The following is an 18,935-nucleotide window of genomic DNA, read 5'->3' as shown; positions in this document are numbered from 1 at the left end:
ATTCATGGCATAGCTCCATAGGAATTACAGTTGAAAAAGTTCATTTTTTTTCCAGAGAGATCAGGGCTTTTACATACAACCAACAGCACCTCCAATCGCCGCATGGGGTATGGGGCATGCTCCCAGGGAAAGACACTTCATATGCCGTGGTCGCAATTGACCGTGGCATCTAAGGGAATAAATGTCTGCGATCGGCATTATCTCCGATTGCAGACATTAGCCCCAGGTGTCTGCATTTTAAAACAGCAAATACTGAAGACTATGGCGCCTGCTGTGCTCATAAGTGGGCTCTTCCACTATACATGTACGCAGAGGTCCAAAAAGGTTACAAACATGATAGTGTTGCCCGGATGTGTCGGATCACTGTTCCTGAGTGTTGTATGAGCCTCCAGTTACCTATGCCATCCTCTTCAGGTTTCATGACCTTGTACTGTCATGTTGCTATTGCTTTTATCCACAGCCCTAGTCTTCTTTAAACATCTGTCTTTTCCAAGACAGTTTACTTAATTTTGGCTAATGGGTCAGCACCTGGGGCAGGGAGCCTATATATCAGATTGTGTTTTCTTTTTGATGGTTTGGTTTGGAATAAATTGTTGGCAAAAACTGAATAAATACATTACATTTTTTTCATCTCAAACTGTATCAGTTAGGGATCATGCACAGGAACGTATTTTCTTTTCGTGTACGTTCAATTTTTTTTGCGGACCGTATGCGGAACCATTCACTTCAATGGGTCCGCAAAAAAAACGGAAGTTACTCCCTGTGCATTCCGTTTCGGTATGTCTGTATTTCTGTTCCACAAAAAAAATAGAACATGTCTTGGTAACTACAATTTGCCATATAAGGCACAGAAGCTTAGTGGTTGCACAGAATGTTTGAATGTTCTAGAATATAACTCAACCAGACTTTAACATAAAATAATTGTACTCTGGTAAGTCACTGTTAGTGCCACAGCGACCTTAATTCAGTGTTACTTTGAGGTTGGAGACAGTAGTAACTTCATACTGTTCTCTGAAACCTGCCATAGTTTAACTTAAAGAGCCTCTGTCAGGATGATCAACCCTATTAAACTAGGTGTATTGCCCGATAGGGTTGATCATGCTGAGTAAAACTATATATTTTTTCCCTCTTAGGGTTAAAAAGTGGCAACATATATTCATTTTTTATATTTATGTAAATTAGGGATTTAGAGTACAAGGGGGATAGCCATAGTGCTAGGAGCACCGCTAGTGCAATGTTCCCTGTGCTCTCTATACCACCCCTCCCCTTTGTTTTCTCAAGGCAGCACCAAGGCTCAGTGACTCTGTGCCTGCACAGGGATTGATGGGCTCAGAAAGCAGCACTCATCAGACCCTCTGGGAGACCCCAAGTCACTGTGCTGACTTGGTGTTTGTGCAATCGATCCTTTGCTCCAGAAACAGTATCTGATTTACTGTGGAAATACCGAGTCACTGAGCCTTGGCATAAAAGTGGCAGACCAAGCAGAGATGTCCCTTCCTGCAGCTAGACTATCCTCCAGGCCTTGCTTGGACAAATACACATCTTGCCATTGGATCTCCCAAAAGCACACTAGGTGACCCACTACACAGCATCTCCACAGGTTTCCCATCACCAATGAACAAGCCCATTGTGGCCTGCCTCTCCCATGATGAACAAGCCGAGTGTGGTGTCTTGCCCACTGACACTCCCTAATGAACAAACCGCTCCAGCCCCCAGTTCACCGATGCACCACCAAAGGACCAGTCCAAAGCCTAAAAATTACACAGGCCAATCACAGGTTCTCCAGATATTACACTTTGTCTTCCCCATGGCCCGAAATCCAATCTCTTGTTAACACTCTTATTTGTGCTTCACCACCACAGTGCTCCTCACCTTTTATTCCTCCAGCAACCTCTCCTGCCGCCAAGGTATGGTGTCGCTGCCTGCCAGCCGCAGACTAACACAACACATATACGTGCTAACATGTGTATCACACCCACGCAACACTGCTCATCCATGACACCGCAACATCACAACACCAAAACAGTAACATACTGTACACTAATTCCTTCTATGAGCCTGTTTCACACTGCTTCGGCACTCCAGCTGCTGTGAAACTACAACTTCCAGCAAGCACACTTAGGCCTCATGCACACGGCCGTTGTTTTGGTCCGCATCCGAGCCGCAGTTTTGGCGGCTCGGATGCGGACCCATTCACTTTAACCGCCTCCGGACCGCCTAACGCAGGACTGCGGTCCGGAGGCGGCAGCCCTGCGCTCAACGACGCATATACGCGTCATCTCGCGTGAGCAGAGACTTCCTGTGAACGCGCGCACACAGGCGCGCGCGTTCACAGGATCGGAAGGTAAGAGAGGATCGTTCGCTGGCAGGCTGGAGATGCGATTTTTTTAACCCCTAACAGGTATATTAGACGCTGTTTTGATAACAGCGTCTAATATACCTGCTACCTGGTCCTCTGGTGGTCCCTTTTGCTTGGATCGACCACCAGAGGACACAGGTAGCTCAGTAAAGTAGCACCAAACACCACTACACTACACCCCCCCCTGTCACTTATTAACCCCTTATGAACCACTGATCACCCCTGATCACCCCATATAGACTCCCTGATCACCCCCTTGTCATTGATCACCCCCCTGTCATTGATCACCCCCCTGTCATTGCTCACCCCCCTGTAAGGCTCCATTCAGACGTCCGTATGATTTTTACGGATCGACGGATACATGGATCGGATCCGCAAAACACATACGGACGTCTGAATGGAGCCTTACAGGGGGGTGATCAATGACAGGGGGGTGATCACCTCATATACACTCCCTGATCACCCCCTGTCATTGATCACCCCCCTGTCATTGATCACCCCCCTGTAAGGCTCCATTCAGACGTCCGTATGATTTTTACGGATCCACGGATACATGGATCGGATCCGCAAAACACATACGGACGTCTGAATGGAGCCTTACAGGGGGTGATCAATGACAGGGGGGTGATCAGGGAGTCTATATGGGTGATCACCCCCCTGTCATTGATCACCCCCCTGTAAGGCTCCATTCAGACATTTTTTTGGCCCAAGTTAGCGGAAATTTTTTTTTTTTTCTTACAAAGCCTCATATTCCACTAACTTGTGTCAAAAAATAAAATCTCACATGAACTCACCATACCCCTCACGGAATCCAAATGCGTAAAATTTTTTAGACATTTATATTCCAGACTTCTTCTCACGCTTTAGGGCCCCTAAAATGCCAGGGCAGTATAAATACCCCACATGTGACCCCATTTCGGAAAGAAGACACCCCAAGGTATTCCGTGAGGGGCATATTGAGTCCATGAAAGATTTAAGTTTTTGTCCCAAGCTAGCGGAAAGGGAGACTTTGTGAGAAAATACAAAAAAAAATCTATTTCCGCTAACTTGTGCCCAAAATTTTTTTTTTCTATGAACTCGCCATGCCCCTCATTGAATACCTTGGGGTGTCTTCTTTCCAAAATGGGGTCACATGTGGGATATTTATACTGCACTGGCATTTTAGGGGCCCGAAAGCGTGAGAAGAAGTCTGGGATCCAAATGTCTAAAAATGCCCTCCTAAAAGGAATTTGGGCCGCTTTGCGCTTCGAGGCTGCAAAAAAGTGTCACACATCTGGTATCGCCGTACTCAGGAGAAGTTGGGGAATGTGTTTTGGGGTGTCATTTTACATATACCCATGCTGGGTGAGGTAAATATCTTGGTCAAATGCCAACTTTGTATAAAAAAATGGGAAAAGTTGTCTTTTGCCAAGATATTTATCTCACCCAGCATGGGTATATGTAAAATGACACCCCAAAACACATTCCCCAACGTCTGAGTACGGCAATACCAGATGTGTGACACTTTTTTGGAGCCTAGGTGGGCAAAGGGGCCCACATTCCAAAGAGCACCTTTCGGATTTCACAGGTCATTTTTTACACATTTTGATTTCAAACTACTTACCACACATTAGGGCCCCTAGAATGCCAGGGCAGTATAACTACCCCACAAGTGACCCCATTTTGAAAAGAAGACACCCCAAGGTATTCCGTGAGGGGCATGGCGAGTTCCTAGAATTTTTTATTTTTTGTCACAAGTTAGCGGAAAATGCTGAATTTTTTTTTTGATTTTTTTTTCTTACAAAGTCTCATATTCCACTAACTTGTGACAAAAAATAAAAAATTCTAGGAACTCGCCATGCCCCTCACGGAATACCTTGGGGTGTCTTCTTTCCAAAATGGGGTCACTTGTGGGGTAGTTATACTGCCCTGGCAATTTAGGGGCCCTAATGTGTGCGAAGTAGTTTGAAATCAAAATCTGTAAAAAATGGCCGGTGAAATCCTAAAGGTGCTCTTTGGAATGTGTGCCCCTTTGCCCACCTAGGCTGCAAAAAAGTATCACACATCTGGTATCGCCATACTCAGGAGAAGTTGGGGAATGTGTTTTGGGGTATCATTTTACATATACCCATGCTGGGTGAGATAAATATCTTGGTCAAATGCCAACTTTGTATAAAAAAATTGGAAAAGTTGTCTTTTGCCAAGATATTTCTCTCACCCAGCATGGGTATATGTAAAATGACACCCCAAAACACATTCCCCAACTTCTCCTGAGTACGGCGATACCAGATGTGTGACACTTTTTTGCAGCCAAGGTGGGCAAAGGGGCACACATTCCAAACAACACCTTTCGGATTTCACCGGTCATTTTTTACAGATTTTGATTTCAAACTACTTTGCACGCATCTGGGCCCCTAAAATGCCAGGGCAGTATAACTACCCCACAAGTGACCCCATTTTGGAAAGAAGACACCCCAAGGTATTTCGTGATGGGCATAGTGAGTTCATGGAAGTTTTTATTTTTTGTCACAAGTTAGTGGAATATGAGACTTTGTAAGAAAAAAAAAAATCATCATTTTCCGCTAACTTGTGACAAAAAATAAAAAGTTCTATGAACTCACTATGCCCATCAGTGAATACCTTAGGGCGTCTACTTTCCGAAATGGGGTCATTTGTGGGGTTTTTCTACTGTCTGGCCAGTGTAGAACCTCAGGAAACATGACAGGTGCTCAGAAAGTCAGAGCTGCTTCAAAAAGCGGAAATTCACATTTTTGTACCATAGTTTGTAAACGCTATAACTTTTACCCAAACCATTTTTTTTTTACCCAAAGACATGTAGAACAATAAATTTAGCGAAAAATTTATATATGGATGTCGTTTTTTTTGCAAGATTTTACAACTGAAAGTGAAAAATGTCATTTTTTTGCAAAAAAAATCGTAAAATTTCGATTAATAACAAAAAAAGTAAAAATGTCAGCAGCAATGAAATACCACCAAATGAAAGCTCTATTAGTGAGAAGAAAAGGAGGTAAAATTCATTTGGGTGGTAAGTTGCATGACCGAGCAATAAACGGTGAAAGTAGTGTAGGTCAGAAGTGTAAAAAGTGGCCTAGTCATTAAGGGTGTTTCAGCACTGGGGGCTGAGGTAGTTAATGGGGCCGCAAAAGATGCGGACAGTACTCTGTGTGCTGTCCGCATCCGTTGCTCCGTTCCGTGGTCCGCAAAAAAAATATAACCTGTCCTATAATCAGTTATATTAAAGGCTGTCCGTGCCGTTCCGCGAATTGTGGAACGCACACAGGCGCCATCCGTGGTTTGCGGATCCGCGGTTTGCGGCCCGCAAAACACACAATGGTCGTGTGCATGAGGCCTTAGGCTACTTTCACACTTGCGCTTTCCCTTTCCGCTATTGAGATCCGTCATAGGATCTCAATAGCAGGGGAAAACGCTTCCATTTTGTCCCCATTCATTGTCAATGGGGACAAAACTGAACTAAACGAAACAGAGTGCACCAGAAGGCATTCCGTTCCATTTGGTTGCGTCCCCATCGCAGACAGAATAACGCTGCAAGCAGAGTTTTTCTGTCCGTGATGTGGTGCAGAGCAAAACGGATCCGTCCTGACACACAATGTAAGTCAATGGGGACAGATCCATTTTCTCTGACACAATAGAAAACGGATCCGTCCCCCATTGACTTTCAATGGAGTTCATGAAGGATCCGTCCTTGCTACGTTAAAGATAATACAACTGGATCCTTTCAGAACAGATGCAGGCAGTTGGATTATCAGAACGGAAGCATTTTTGCTGATCCATGACGGATCCAGAAAAACGCTGATGTGAAAGTAGTCTTACTCGGCTGTTCTAGTAATGAATGCGCCTCATCATAAATTACTGTCGGGACATCCTCCTTCAGCGCAGGGGATATCAAGACCAGTGCTTTCTGCACTGGTCTTGATCAGTGATAGCCAGTTCGCAGTGTTCGCCAGCGAACACATGCGGGCTGCCATCTTTAGTAAGGTAGACTCACCCATCCGGCGATGCACAGGTAAGCCCTTACCTGTGCCTGTGACGGAAGCCGGTCTGAAATCAAATGCAGTCACTGGGAGCAGGCAGTTCCAAGAACAGCCGCCGGGGGCCTTCATCGTGCTGTTCTTGGAACTGCCTGCTCCCGGTGCCTGCCTTTAATTTCAGACCGGCTCCCGGCACAGGCACAGGTAAGGACTTACCTGTGCATCGCCGGATGGGTGAGTCTACCTTACTAAAGATGCCAGCCCGCATGTGTTCGCTGGCAAACACTGCAAACTGACCATCACTGGTCTTGATATCCCAATTAGGGTTGAACCGACCCGTAGATGTTCGGGTTCACCGGGTTCGGGTGAACTTCGGGTCAAAGTTCCGGTTCGGGACCCGAACCCCATTGAAGTCAATGGGGACCTGAACTTTTGTGCACTAAAATGGCTGTAAAATAGCCATAGTAGGGGCTAGGGCTGCAAAAGGAAGCAAAATGAGGGTAAAAGCAGGACAATTGCCCTGCAAACAAATGTGGATAGGGAAATGACTTAAAATATCAGAATACAAAACAAATTCAAAATAATAATCTTGAACTAGAGGCGGAGGTCAAAGTGGAGTAGGAGGTTGAGGTGGCGGTGTAGGTGGAAGCGGTGGTGGAGGAGGAGGTAGCCAACACTGTGTTTGTTGTTTTACTATTTAAATTTTTTTTCCTTTATTTTTATTTTTTTAAAATAAATTTAGAAAGACCCTAAAACATTGGGAAATAGAAAAGAAATTGCAAAGAGAAAGTGCGCTGGAGTCTAACAATGGCTGGGTGCGGTCGATATACTTGTTTATTCAGCACAAGGTACGGACAAGTCCTGTGGGATCCCTGCCTGGTTCATTTTAATGAATGTGAGCTTGTCCACGTTGGCTGTGGACAGGCGGCTGCTCAGGTGGGAATGCCATCAGCAGCGTGTCTACCAGCGTGTGCTTGTACTCGCGCATCTTCTGATCACGCTCCAGTGACGGAATTAAGGGCGATACGTTGTCCTTGTAGCAGGGATCCAGCAGGGTGGCCACCCAGTAATCTGCACTGGTTAGAATGTGGGCAACTCGGCGGTCGTTGTGCAGGCACTGCAGCATGTAGACGCTCATGTGTGCCAGGATGCCCAGAGGTAAGGACAAGCTGTCCTCTGTGGGAGGTGTATCGTCTGTGTCCTCTGTATCCCCCAGCCACGCTCCAGTGATGGACATGAGGTGCTTTGGGTGCCAACCTGCAGTGAACACGGTTCCTCCTCCTCATCATCCACCCTCGGAGCCACTTGTGAATGACTGGCCTGATAACCGTGGAAATGATCCCTCTTCCTCCTGTGCCACATCCTCTTCCATCATCGCCTGAAGTGTTTTTTCAAGGAGACATAGAAGTGGGATAGTAACGCTGAGGATGGCGTCATTGGTACTGACCATGTTGGTGGAGTACTCAAAACCGTGCAACGCAACACACACGTCCCACATGGAGGCCCACTCGTTGGTTGTGAAGTGGTACTGTTCCGCAGAGCGACTGTCACGACCATGGTCATGGTCGTGACTGAGGATCCGCATGCAGTTGCCTGCGGTTTGGTACAACATGGCAACATGATTGGTACTTGGCAGTATAGCAGCCTGAGCTGTTGCTAGGCAGCTTGCTGTCAAGTGCATGCGGTTACACCTGGTTGGGTGTGTGTGTGTGTATGTATGCACTTTGTATGTCTGGTGTGCACGAGGTTTATGTGGGTGTGCACTGTGACACTTCCCTTCACTGTGGCTGCCTGTGGCAACGTGTTGTATTGTGTACATGTGGTGGCAGTGTCGGCCTTCTGGCTGACTCCCAGGACATGGTTGCCACGCATGTCGTTGCCGGCGGTAACAGCTGCAGTGTGATTGTTGTTTGTACACTTCCCCTTTAAGTGGCTTTTTCCCTTGCCTGGTGTAGGAAGGGTTAACTCCCTTCTTAGTTTGTGAACACTGGGTGTGTGTGTGTGTGTGGCCACTTGGGGCTATTTAGCTCCTGCTGGATGCCAGACTCTGAGGGGTACTTCAGCCATGGTTAGCTGATGTCATCCTCCTGGTTTATACCATCTGCCAGTGAGGGCCACCCTTGTGCTCATAAACTTTATGTCTGATGTTAGATGATGTGGATATGGTCTTTCTGTTTATTGCAGCTATGGTTTCCTGGGTTCCTATGTGATGTGTGGTGTGTCCGTTAGTGTTGTTGTGGACAGCAGCACTTGTACATGGGTTCCAGGCTGTGTGTCTGTGGCAGGTAGGTGGTGTTACTAGTTACATTTACCTGCCATTGCCATTAGCTGTTTATGTTCCCCTTCCTTGCAGCTTGGCCACTTTAGACTCCTGTTTCTCCGCATCCAGGAGGAACAGGCTGTCTACCCAGCTCCTAGCTCAGGGATCTGCGGAGGGCTAGTAGGGATCCGAGGTTCCGGAGCATGAGCCCTCCTACAATCAAGGTCGGCTCATGCAGCTAGGAGTCAGGGTCAGATTAGGGATGCGATAGGAGGTGACCTGCTCCCTAATTCTGTGGTCCTGGCCAAGTAGCGACCTACCATCTCCTGGCATCGCACGGCTGAGGGTTTCCCCCATCCTCAGCCGTCCCAGCGACTCACCCGTGCGTGCTGCAGCTCTCACACTATTGCCTGTTTGCTGTCTCTCCAGCATGTGCAAGGTGGAGTTCCACCTTGTGGGTACATCGCATATGAGGCGGTGAGCGGTAAGGCCGAAGTTACACTGCAGTGCAGCGCAAACAGGCGAGCAGCAGCAAGGTGAGAACGCCGAAAGCGCGCAGAGACGGCCCGCACTTTCTGCAGCAGCTCTGACATATCAGGGTAATTTTTCAGGAACCTCTGCACCACCAAATTCAGCACATGTGCCAGGCAAGGGATGTGTGTCAAACCTTCTAGGCCCAGAGCTGCTACGAGATTTCACCCGTTATCGCACACCACCAGGCCGGGCTTGAGGCTCAGCGGCACCAACCACTCATCGGTCTGTTGTTCCATTACCGTCCACAGCTCCTGCGCGGTGTGTGGTTTTTCCCCCAAACAGATGAGTTTCAAAACAGTCTGCTGTCGTTTCCCCCTGGCTGTGCTGAAGTTGGTGGTGAAGGTGTTACGCTGACCAGATGAGGAGGCGGTAGAGGAGGAAGCGGAGTAGGACGAGGAGGCAACAGTAAATCCTCGATGGCGAAAGGACATGCGCCAAACTGCTATCCTCCTCAGGCCCAGCCGCTACTGCATTTACCCAGTGTGCAGTTAGGGAGATATAACATACCTGCCCGTGCTTACTGGTCCACGTATCGGTGGTTATGTGGACCATGCCACAGATGGCGTTGCCCAGTGCACACCTGATTTTGTCCGCCACTTAGTTGTGCAGGGCAGGGTTGGCTCGCCTGGAAAAGTAGTGGCGGCTGGGAACCACGTAAGGTGTTTAAAAGTCTCCGTCTCCACCAGACAGAATGACAGCATTTCAAAGGCCAGGAATTTTGAAATGCTGGCATTCAGAGTCAGGGATCGCTGGTGGGTAGGGGGGTACTTCCTCTTTCTCTCCAGTGTGGACATGCTTCCATGGGACAGTGTGGACATGCTGGGTGACGGTGGTGGAGGTGGTGTTGTTGCTGCCACATCCTCTGTTTGCGGGGTGGCAGGTGCCACTGTCACTCCAGAGGGGGAGGAATAGGCCGAGACTGCAGCAGAAGAGGGAGCAGGAGGAGCCTGAGATCTTTCGTGGTTTTTGAGGTGTCTACTCCACTGCAGCTCATGCTTTGCATTTAGATGCCTGGTCATGCAGGTGGTGCTCAGGTTTAGAACATTTATGCCTCGCTTCAGGCTCTGATTGCACAGAGTGCAAACCACTCGCGTCTTGTCGTCAGCACATTGCCTGAAGAACTGGCACGCCAGGGAACTCCTTGTTGCTGGCTTTGGTGTGCTCAGTCCCTAGGTGCAGTGGGCAGTAGCAGGCGTACTGGGTAGGGGACGGCTACTCTGCTTTTGCACCCTGCTCCCGCTTTTGCTGTGCGACTGGCGCTGTGTGACCACCACCTCTTCCTGCGAAATTCACACGTCACTCGCATGACCTTGATTCCATGTGGGGTCTAGTACCTCATCATCCTCCACATCATCTTCCACCCACTCTTCACCCCTTCCCTCCTTGCCGGTCTGCACACTGCAGAAAGCCGCAACAGTTGGCACCTGTGTTTCGTCATCATCAGAGACGTGCTGCGGTGGTCCTCCCATGTCCACATCCTGAAACATAAGTAGTTGGGCATCAGTGCACGCAATCTCTTCCACTTCTGGGGCAGGGCTAGGTGAATGGCCGACGGAAAACCTGCCAGCAGAGTCATCAAAAAGCATAAGAGACTGCTGCATGACTTGGGGCTCAGACTGCTTGGCTGATTTGCAACGGGGTGAGGTGAAAGACAGATGCCCATGGGCTGCAGGTGGCAACTCTGTGCTTTCAGCAGGGGACCGGGTGGGAGACAATGTGATTGAACTGGAGGCACTATCAGCCACCCAATCTACTACCGCCTCTACTTGTTCTGGCCTCACCATTCGTACACTGGTATTCGGGCCTACAAAATAACGCTGAACATTCTGTCGCCTACGTGCACCTGAGGAAGGTGGTTCATTTGGGCGTGCAGCTGGCACAGATCGACCATGTCCACGTCCTCTCCCTGCAACAGGAGCTCCACCAACACCAGAAGCACCACGACCAGGGGCAGGTCCCTTATTTGATGCTCTCCTCATTCTTTGAGGTCACCCACCGAACAGATGGATTAACTAGATTTATTTCCTTGCCACGTATGCAGTGCAGGTGTACCTCAGACAAGCAATGGGTATATGTCACCCACCGAACTAACAGATGGATTAACTATTATATTTCTGTGTCAGGGGTACAAAGACGGTGCATTGCACCCACAAAGGATCGCTATAGGTCACCCACAGAATTAACAGCCAGATTATTTATTAAATTTCTGAGTCAGGGGTGCAAAGCTGGTATATTGCACCCACAAAAATTTCACTATAGGTCACCCACAGTATAAATAGCCAGATGAGATGACACTTTCCCTCACTTCAGCTGCCTGCTTCCTGTCCCTGCACTACTCAGAGCTGAGCTTTTATAGAGGCTGGGTCACATGATGCACCGGCCAATCACAGCCATGCCTTTACTAGTGCCCACAGCTTAAAAGTTTGTTGATTGGCTGCCCTGCAGCCTTTCAACAAGTTTTATTAACCACCTCAGCCCCCATGGCTTAAACACCCTGAAAGACCAGGCCACTTTTTACACTTCTGACCTACACTACTTTCATCGTTTATTGCTCGGTCATGCAACTTACCACCCAAATGAATTTTACCTCCTTTTCTTCTCACTAATAGAGCTTTCATTTGGTGGTATTTCATTGCTGCTGACATTTTTACTTTTTTTGTTATTAATTTCAGTTGTAAAATTTTGCAAAAAAAACGAGATCCATATATAAATTTTGCTCTAAATTTATTGTTCTACATGTCTTTGGTAAAAAAAAAATGGTTTGGGTAAAAGTTATAGCGTTTACAAACTATGGTACAAAAATGTGAATTTCCGCTTTTTGAAGCAGCTCTGACTTTCTGAGCACCTGTCATGTTTCCTGAGGTTCTACAATGGCCAGACAGTACACACGCCCCACAAATGACCCCATTTCGGAAAGTAGACACCCTAAGGTATTCGCTGATGGGCATAGTGAGTTCATAGAACTTTTTATTTTTTGTCACAAGTTAGTGGAAAATGATGATTTTTTTATTTTTATTTTTTCTTACAAAGTCTCATATTCCACTAACTTGTGACAAAAAATAAAAACTTCCATGAACTCACTATGCCCATCAGCGAATACCTTGGGGTGTCTTCTTTCCAAAATGGGGTCACTTGTGGGGTAGTTATACTGCCCTGGCATTCTAGGGGCCCAAATGTGTGGTAAGGAGTTTGAAATCAAATTCTGTAAAAAATGACCAGTGAAATACGAAAGGTGCTCTTTGGAATATGGGCCCCTTTGCCCATATGGGCCCCTTTGCCCTCTGGGTGAGATAAATATCTTGGTCAAATGCCAACTTTGTATAAAAAAAATGGGAAAAGTTGTATTTTGCCAAGATATTTCTCTCACCCAGCATGGGTATATGTAAAATTACACCCCAAAACACATTCCCCAACTTCTCCTGAATACGGAGATACCAGATGTGTGACACTTTTTTGCAGCCTAGGTGGGCAAAGGGGCCCATATTCCAAAGAGCACCTTTCGGATTTCACTGGTCATTTTTTACAGAATTTGATTTCAAACTCCTTACCACACATTTGGGCCCCTAGAATGCCAGGGCAGTATAACTACCCCACAAGTGACCCCATTTTGGAAAGGAGACACCCCAAGGTATTCGCTGATGGGCATAGTGAGTTTATGGAAGTTTTTATTTTTTGTCACAAGTTAGTGGAATATGAGACTTTGTTAGAAAAAAAAATAAAATAAAAATCATCATTTTCCACTAACTTGTGACAAAAAATAAAAAATTCTAGGAACTCGCCATGCCCCTCACGGAATACCTTGGGGTGTCTTCTTTCCAAAATGGGGTCACTTGTGGGGTAGTTATACTGCCCTGGCATTTTCCAGGGGCCCAAATGTGTGGTAAGTAGGTAAATGACCTGTGAAATCCTAAAGGTGCTCTTTGGAATGTGGGCCCCTTTGCCCACCTAGGCTGCAAAAAAGTGTCACACATGTGGTATCGCCGTATTCAGGAGAAGTTGGGCAATGTGTTTTGGGGTGTCTTTTTACATATACCCATGCTGGGTGAAAGAAATATCTCGGCAAAAGACAACTTTTCCCATTTTTTTATACAAAGTTGGCATTTGACCAAGATATTTATCTCACCCAGCATGGGTATATGTAAAATAACACCCCAAAACACATTCCCCAACTTCTCCTGAATACGGCGATACCACATGTGTGACACTTTTTTGCAGCCTAGATGCGCAAAGGGGCCCACATTCATTTTATGAGGGCATTTTTAGATATTTGGATCCCAGACTTCTTCTCACGCTTTAGGACCCCTAGAATGCCAGGGCAGTATAAATACCCCACATGTGACCCCATTTTGGAAAGAAGACACCCCAAGGTATTCAATGAGGGGCATGGCGAGTTCATAGAATTTTTTTTTTTGGCACAAGTTAGCAGAAATTGATATATTTTTTTTTTCTCACAAAGTCTCCCTTTCCACTAACTTGGGACAAAAATTTCAATCTTTCATGGACTCAATATGCCCCTCACGGAATACCTTGGGGTGTCTTCTTTCCGAAATGGGGTCACATGTGGGGTATTTATACTGCCCTGGCATTCTAGGGGCCCTAAAGCATGAGAAGAAGTCTGGAATATAAATGTCTAAAAATTTTTACGCATTTGGATTCCGTGAGGGGTATGGTGAGCCTTACAGGGGGGTGATCAATGACAGGGGGGTGATCAATGACAGGGGGGTGATCAGAGAGTCTATATGGGGTGATCACCCCCCTGTCATTGATCACCCCCCTGTAAGGCTCCATTCAGATGTCCGTATGTGTTTTGCGGATCCGATCCATCTATCCGTGGATCCGTAAAAATCATACGGACATCTGAATGCAGCCTGACAGGGGGGTGATCAATGACAGGGGGGGGTGATCAATGACAGGGGGGTGATCAGGGAGTCTATATGGGGTGATCACCCCCCCTGGAAGGCTCCAGGGAGACGCCTGTATGTGTTTTGCGGATCCGATCCATCTATCAGTGGATCCGTAAAAATCATGCGGACATCTGAATGGAGCTTTACAGGGGTGTGATCAATGACAGGGGGGTAATCAATGACAGGGGGGTGATGAGGGAGTCTATATGGGGTGATCACCACAGTCATTGATCACGGCCCTATAAGGCTCCATTCAGACGTCCGTATGCGTTTTGCGGATCCGATCCATCTATCAGTGGATCCGTAAAAATCATGCGGACGTCTGAATGGAGCTTTACAGGGGTGTGATCAATGACAGGGGGGTAATCAATGACAGGGGGGTGATGAGGGAGTCTATATGGGGTGATCACCACAGTCATTGATCACGCCCCTATAAGGCTCCATTCAGACGTCCGTATGCGTTTTGCGGATCCGATCCATCTATCAGTGGATCCGTAAAAATCATGCGGACGTCTGAATGGAGCCATACAGGGGGTTATCAATGACAGGGGGGTGATCAATGACAGGGGGGGTGATCAGGGAGTCTATATAGGGTGATCAGGGGTGATCAAGGGTGATCAAGGGTGAATAAGGGGTTAATAAGTGACAGGGGGGGGGGGGTGTAGTGTAGTGGTGCTTGGTGCAACATATTACTGAGCTGCCTGTGTCCTCTGGTGGTCGATCCAAACAAATGGGACCACCAGAGGACCAGGTAGCAGGTATATTAGACGCTGTTATCATAACAGCGTCTAATATACCTGTTAGGGGTTAAAAAAATCACATCTCCAGCCTGCCAGCGAACGATCGCCGCTGGCAGGCTGGAGATCCACTCGCTTACCTTCCGATCCTGTGAACCTTCCGCGCGTTCACAGGAAATCTCGCATCTCGCGAGAGGACGCGCCGGCGCGTCCAGGCGGAATGAATCAACCACCTCCAGGACGCGTCTGTGCGTACAGCGGTCCGGAGGTGGTTAAATGCCCGAACTCGAACTTTTCCTCGCAAAGTTCAGTACGGACCCGAGTTCGGGTTCGCTCAACACTAATCCCAATGTCTGAAATTGAAAAAAAAAAGTAAATAAATAATTTATATGAACCCTAAAATAGTGCCAATGAAAACTACAACAAAAACTCAGCTATGTAGAAAGAAAAAATAAATCTCACAATTTGTTGACACAAAAACAAAAGTGCTTTTATGTGAAAAAGTAGTAAAACATAAAGTATAATGCCCATGTTTGGTATAGTCATACGCGCTGTAAAACGCTCAACAAGGAGAAACCAATGCTTCCCTATGGGAATGGTTCTCACCTGGGCGTTTTACAGCGCGTACGATCGCGCTGTAAAACGCCCGACGCTCACACAAGTACAGGAGCGTTTTTTTGGGCGCTTGTCGCGCGTTCCCGTACATAGACTTTCGGGAACGCGCGACACTGTGTGTACACTTGTCTCTGTATGCGCGCTTGTAAACGCCCGTACAATCGCGCATACAGAGCGCTCCTTTCAGAACGCTCAGGTCTGAACTGAGCCTAAAGATTTTGATTTTGAAAAGTGAAAAAAAAAGTACCTTCAAAATGATGCCAATAAAAAGTACAGAGCACCCAGCTGTCACACAGTTCTATGGACAGAAAAATAAAAAGGAATGGGTGTCAGAATATAGTGATGCAAAGATTTTTTTTCCCAAAGGTTTCTATTTTTTTAAGTATTAAACTATCACAAAAATTATGTCAATTTGGTATCATTGTAATTGGACTGACCTGCAGAATAAAAGTAACATCATTTTTACCACTTACAGGTGCCATAAAAATAAAACCCATAAACAATGGTCCATTGCATTTATTTTTCTCATTCCACCCCATTAATATTTTTTTCTAACTTTCTCAATACATCATATGGAATAGTCTGGCAAAAAACAAGCCCTTATCTGGCTATGTAAAATTTTCATAAAAAAGTTGTGGCTTTGGAAGGCAGGGTGTAAAATACGAAAACACAAACAGCTGTGCAAAATAGGTTAACTGAAAAACAGTAAATCAGGCTGAACTAAATACACAGCCTTATAAACTATGTTACTATTGTAATATTGTACTGTTAAGCAAAATGTTTTGATTTACTCCCAATGGTATTGTATGGATAAGTCAGGGTTACTACCTTGACTCAACCCCCTTCGATTGCAAGGAGATGGATCTGAGTCCGCTCCCTGCTTAGGTAGAGGGTTGTTCTGTGTTAGCTGATAAATAGAGAGGACCTACATGTGCTTTCTCCTCAGAACTAGGCCTGAGCTCAGAGAATCATCACCTCAGAGATTTCTACAGACTGCTGCATAAAATTATGCCAGAAAGAGAAGTTAGAAGATCCTGAATCTACAAGGCCATGCACTGGAGTCAGTCAGTAAGGTATCGTACCAATCTATTGCAGAAAGAGAGACCTTACGGCAGTGGCGTGGCGTGCCAAGGGTTTTTGGCACCCGGAGCGGGTCATTTCTCTGGCACCCCCCCCCCCCCCCCAATACTTGACCACATACCTCTTACATCCAGGGACATTCACTGTCTTATAGACTTTCTCTTTCCTCTTCTCCTCCGCTACTCCGCCATGACAAATTCTTTCAGCCACATCTCGTCTCTACAGAGTTTGTAACACAGACACGTTAGATTACTAAATTTTTCCATCAACCTCCCCATCCTGATGTCCCCACAGTGTCATCCTGCTGCCACTCCCAATACTTTTCCCACTGTGCTCCCCAATGTCCCAGGTACTATACTGCTGAAAAAATAGTGACCCTAAGGGTCCAGTCACACGTCAGTGTGTGTTTTGCGGATCCACGAAACCGTGGATCCGCAAAACACGGACATCGGCGATGTGCGTTTGCACATCGCTGACACTTAATAGAAAATGCCTATTCTTGTCTGCAATTGCGGACAAGAATAGGACATGTTCTATTTTTTTTGTGATCGGAATTGCGGACCCGGAACTGCGGATCCGCAATTCCGGATCCGGGCAGCACATCGTGCTGCCCCATAGAAATGAATGGGTCCGCAATTCCGTACCGCAAAATGCGGAACAAAATTGCGGACGTGTGAATGGACCCTAATAGACATAATTGGAGTCATTTATCAAACTGGTGTAAAGTAGAACTGGATTTCCAAAAGAGCTGTTAAATATGAAAGGTGGAATCTGATTGGCTGCTATCAGCAAGTAAGCCAGTTCTACTTTACACCAGTTTGATAAATTACCCCAAATGTCCCTATAGTGTCCACAGCAGCTATAATGTCCCCTAGAGTGCCCCGAGTAATGATAACACCCTATATTGTGCTCCAGGTAATAATCCCTGTATAGTGTCCCCAGAAATAATAGACTGGCCCCTACAGTGCCTCCCCAATAGCATTTCCCCCACACAATAGTGTCCCCCCCACACAGTAGTGTCCCCCCCACACAGTAGTGTCCCGCACACTGCCCCCCACACAGTAGTATCCCCCACACAGTAGTGTCCCCGACATTGCCCATATAGTAATTTTCCGCCCACATAGTAATCCCTACCATAATAATTTGGCCCCCACAGTATCCCACTATACCCACCCCCCCCAAGTCCTCCTGTGTGCACCCCCCTCATGTCCCCCAAAGTTGTCACATAAAATAAAAAAATTACCCCCACACAGTATCCCACCATATTTTCCCCCCTCACGTCCTCCTGTGTGTACCCCGGCCCCCTCATGTCCCCCAAAGTTGGCACATAAAAGAAAAAAAAAACTAAAAGCTGAATACTTACCTGCGCTTGCTCGCACTGTGCTGCTGAGTCCCGGCACAGGCGCGCGCGATGGCATCATCCCTATACGCTCCGCTCCCTGCCCCACCACAGTATGTGGGTGTCAGCACTTAAGCAATGAGCGCTTCCATCTGTATTGATGGAAGCGCTCATTGCTTCTGAGCCTGCTGGCACCCCCGTGAGAGCCCAACATTAGGGTGTGCCCTGAGGGAAGAAAGGTTATGCCCGCCTGTTAGTGCATGGCCCTAGGGGGTATTGGTATGAGGATTGCTATTGTGATCCAGGTGTACAGCTACCCTTACCAGAGTTACTACCACTCCCATCCTCCATTTGCTGCTCCTGGGCCCCCTGCATTGGAGAGGGGTTAGAGGACAGTTAGCCTCTCAACAGCTTGAACTATGGGACGTCATATAACAATGCCATCTGTCACAATGTGAAGTACCTCCACATGTGTCGCTATATCAGAAGGTATTATACAGTATGTGGGTGAATACTATGAATAGCATCTTAATATAAAGCACTATTGGCTAATGTCTATTCAATGACAGAGACATATATATGTGTTCTATTAATTACACAGGCATCACGTATCAGATGTGTTCACTATGAGAAGCGTGAGGGATGGAATATTACATATTTAATGGCTTCCTGACAGCATCTATCAGTCTATTCCCTATTTTCAGCCTGACTTTATTACAGAGGATAGGACAGAACAGCAGGACGTGAGCAGAGAGCCGCAGGACTGGGGAAATACTTTTCCATATGACCTAACAGATTTTCTTGATTCTGTGTCTTCCAGGTATGAAAACCAAACCATCGTAAGCCATTTATATTCCTATGAGATACCTCTATAGTCTGTGCAGCAGGCGGCTAGGTTAATAGTGTTTAGAGGTGTAGTACATACTAAATACTTGAAATACTGACGAAATCTAAACAGGGTGATACCACAAGACATATTAATGCAGTCAGAAATGTTACAGTCTTCTTGTAAGAAGTGCCAGTGTCCCCCTGACAACACTCCCTGCCCTGTGCTCTGGCTGTTGCGTGTTATCACGGAAACATTAGAACTCAGGCGTGAATATTACAGTCTTCCTTTA

The 18,935-nt window shown here is 46.7% G+C and overlaps 1 long non-coding RNA gene across 1 annotated transcript; it reads right to left on the bottom strand.

Annotated features, from left to right (window-relative positions):
• Positions 1-530: 530 nt before the first annotated feature.
• LOC120977919 lies at positions 531-18,024 on the bottom strand. The gene is made up of 3 exons (XR_005774004.1): positions 17,908-18,024; positions 15,076-15,080; positions 531-542 (listed from the first exon to the last, which is right to left on the bottom strand). It is a non-coding gene; the product is annotated as an uncharacterized LOC120977919 (long non-coding RNA).
• Positions 18,025-18,935: the final 911 nt, after the last annotated feature.

The sequence above is a fragment of the Bufo bufo genome, chromosome 8 (assembly GCF_905171765.1).
Source record: "Bufo bufo chromosome 8, aBufBuf1.1, whole genome shotgun sequence".
In the NCBI taxonomy this organism is placed as follows: Eukaryota; Metazoa; Chordata; class Amphibia; order Anura; family Bufonidae; genus Bufo; species Bufo bufo.
Note: the sequence above shows the minus strand (reverse complement) of the source record. Positions and strands in the feature narration are given on the sequence as shown.